We start from the raw sequence: 3700 nt of genomic DNA, 5'->3' as shown, positions 1-3700 counted from the left end.
TGGCCCAGCCATAGCCAAGACTTGAATTCCATTGACAACCTGTAGAAGTACTTGATTCCAGTTCACCCATCCAACCTGACAGAGCTCGAGCAAAACTGCAAGTAAGACTGGCCGAGCATTCTGAACTCTAGGTGTGCAAGACTGACACAGGAAGACTAAAAGTTGTCATTGCTGCAAAAGGTGCAAAGCACAGAGTATCAACTGAATGACAAGAATGACAGGTGGATACTTCAGTAAGCCAAATATTGGTTTGTCTTTTCTTACACAAATGAAAACTTTTTGCTCCCTTTGAAATGTTGCAGCTGTCGTGTGCATCACCAGAAAAGCAATTTCGAAGCATTAAAAATCTTGCTATCCTTCTGATCATTACAGTGCCATGGCCCCAGCACTGTATAGTCTTACTTTGGACGCCTGTCTGAAGTTGGATCCATTTCTAAGAATGGTGACTCACATATCCTCATGCTCACCTTTGGCTCAACCACACAAACTATGACGTTAATCATCTGCTTTTGCTCCAAGGGTTTATGTTACTAGGCTCTCTCCTGGGGATCCTTGTGTTCAAACATTGCCCTTTCGGTGGATGATCCGTGACAAACAGAATTCTAATAACTCACAGCTCAGATTCTGACTGGGCAGACTGTCATTGCCTGGTGTGAATGTGTGCATATCTGTTTCTGTGCATGTTCTGTGGCCTGCTGTACAGTACATCACAAATGAAAGGGAAATGGAAAACTAAAATAAGACTCAAGTGTTTTATCTTTCATTAACAGTTTTTTCATTAGTATCTGTGCTAGATCCTGTCATCGACTGCTTACCACGACAGGCTCTAGCACAGGATAGTAGCTAATACTGCACAATGTTGCATATTCAAGGGCTGATCTTCTGTACTTTTTCTTTCACTTTTCATTTACGAGAAACTCAGTGCTGCCAGGAATATTCTGAGAACAAAATCAATCTGAGTGAAAATCTAAGCAGAGGAAGATTGTTTTACAGAGTCAACAAGGTCTAATTCAAGGTCATCAGCACTAACAACATTCTCTCTGGAGACAGGTGAGAAGAAAGTTGAAAGTGTGTATTGTTACACAACAGCAGAGACTCTGAGTTATGCTATCATGAGAGTGGTGATGGATTTTTTTCATTGCTTATTTTTGCAGGTTCTGTACATTTGAACTTTCAAAGTGACTAAAGTGAAGGAGTTTTCCCTTTTTACCACATAATTCCCACAGATCAACACTAACAGAGAGCCTATTTCCAGCCAGGATTCAATCATTGTCTCTCAGGCATCCCAGCAGTGGATTTCATGACTTCAGAAAGCCATCTTCACCAGTGGAGAACTCAATGCTCTGAGGTTTACTGGCAGAGTCTCACACTGGGTAATGTTAGATGTTGATAAATAATGTCCTATGGAATTCTACTATTGATAAATTCTACTATGGAACTGCGATGTGTCCTGAAAAAAGTCTTCTATGATAGTGGTACAGTCCAGCACAGCCTTTAAAAGAGAAAAAAAACTGACAACAACAAGGTAAGTCTGTGGTGTAATCAACTAGGTCTTGCAAACATACTTAACCTCTTCCAGCTACCAACATTACAAATGCTGTTTACACATTAGATGGTTATTTTTGGCTTATGATATTATGGTGGATAAAGAGCCCTGGAATCTTTGTAGAAGGACAAAAGACGGAAAGAAAGGGCAGTGTAACTATGGCTAAGAGAAGGGAAATGTTGGGGAGAGCTTTTTTCATACACTTTTTATCAGTTTTTCCAGCTCAAAAAAGATCAACATATATGAGCAGGCGTCCTGTGCCAAATCCAATCTGCCTTCCTTCCAAGCATACAGGAATGTGAGTGAATTAAATATTGACATATGAAAATACACAAAAATATGCAATCACACATATGCAGTTTGAGCAAACATAAGACAATAACCAAGTACCACAAACTACCAGGCATCTAGTATCATTAGCAGTTCAGGTGGGGAGCTGCGTCAGCATGTGTAGGCTGCAAAGGAACAAGTAATAGGTCTATTCCATGCTTAAAAGAAAAGAAAGAAAACACAACATTTCAGCCGTGAAGCCCTCACACCTGAAGAAGGCTCCACGTCTGAAACGTTGTGTTTTCTTTCTTCTCTTTTCATCTAGTGTCATTAGCCTTTTAACAGTTCCTGTCAAAATAAAATAGAAATGGATAACATTCTAGAGAGAGTTTGAAATACCAAGGTACAATTTAAACCATATTTCTTCCACTCTCTATTTTGGAGAGATCGCTGAACCTCACTGTTCTGGCATGTCTGTTAGCCTCCGTCCTGCTTCAGCAATGAATGCAGCGGGGCACATTCTGAGGGAGATGCGGTCAATCAGGTTGCAGGAAAACCACGCTATGCTTTTTTTTGAGATCCTGAAAAGGACAGGAAGCCATGTATATGTGTGCAGCTGGATATGTATTTGCAGGTGGCATAGCAAATTCTGCTGAAGCCCCACTGCCTGGTGTGGACGGTAGCTGTGCATGTTGCAGCAGAATTGTGCATGTGAGATCAAGAGGGCATGTCATGTGTTTCAGCACTTCACTCCCTTCCGGTAGCTCGTGATTCCCTGAGTCCAAAAAATTTGTAAGTTCTTTAGATAACCTGTGGACCGATCTTTCACGATGAAGAATTCCTTAAGAAGAATAGATCTCGGCCCACCATCCCAATGCCTCCGTCTCAAAACGGCAACCTCCCACTGCCCTTAGTCTGCAAGTCTTAGTCTTCGTTACCTATTGTACGAGCTGAAATTTTGTGCTCATCAATTCAACGCTCTTTCCACACCTTGCGCTCTCTGTGCCTCGCATATTTGTGGAGCTGTCTGCTCTTCTTTCTGTTGAAGTACTCAAGTCGGGGCATCCTGCAGACTATGATGTGCTCACTGGCAGCTTTCAAGATTTGAAGGGAAACTACGAGCTTGATGGCTCAAGTCGAACAAATGTGAATGTTAAGCAATCGATGATCAAAAGCACGTCTTCTAACAATTTGTGAGAGTATTATCAGCACTGTTTTTACTCCGATATACTTTTCACTTGCTAAGCTGACAAATTGGACGAGAAAATGCCGGAGACGCACTCAGTGCAGACTGAGGTTGGGAAGGAGGCGTGGCCCTTCAACGCTTGACAACTGAAGGACGTTCTCTCCGCAACGGAGGAGCACCTGTCAGAAGTCGCAGAGGCTAAAGGAGAGCGCCTGGCTCCCGGTGCTCCAAACTCAGACCTGGAGGATGCGGGCATCGATCCCGCTACCTCTTGCATGCTAAGCAAGCGCTCTACCATTTGAGCTAATCCCCCTCGCTTCAGGTTTCTCTGCATCATGTCTTACCACCTCTGCCCCTCTACAGGGCACCGCCCACTGACCTTGGTCTGCAAGGCAGTCCTTTCAAGTGCGATGACGACGCTGGGACCTTCGTTGCCTATTGTACGAGCTGAACTTTTGTGCTCATCAATTCAATGCTCTTTCCATCAACTCATCTTGTCTTTTGACGCTTCGTGTTTTGCGTTCCTTTGACTATCGCCATATCAGGTGACTGCAAACACTGAAGTTCTTGCTTACGGAGTGTGGAACATTGTTTTCAAGTGATCGCTGTTCTGCCATGTTGACGCCGAGTGAATCTTTCTTTGGCAACATGGGCAGGCTGACAGCAGCGCAAATTTCTTGACTTATTTCTGAATGTGA

The 3700-nt window shown here is 43.2% G+C and overlaps 1 non-coding gene across 1 annotated transcript; it reads right to left on the bottom strand.

The window, feature by feature from the left end:
- Positions 1–3242: 3242 nt before the first annotated feature.
- trnaa-agc (transfer RNA alanine (anticodon AGC)) lies at positions 3243–3315 on the bottom strand. Its single transcript has one exon. It is a non-coding gene; the product is annotated as a tRNA-Ala (tRNA).
- Between the last annotated feature and the right edge of the window lie 385 nt (positions 3316–3700).

The sequence above is a fragment of the Atractosteus spatula genome (genome assembly GCF_055471065.1).
Source record: "Atractosteus spatula isolate fAtrSpa1 chromosome 10 unlocalized genomic scaffold, fAtrSpa1.hap1 SUPER_10_unloc_6, whole genome shotgun sequence".
Lineage (NCBI taxonomy): Eukaryota > Metazoa > Chordata > Actinopteri > Semionotiformes > Lepisosteidae > Atractosteus > Atractosteus spatula.
This window is presented reverse-complemented; position numbering and strand designations above follow the sequence as displayed.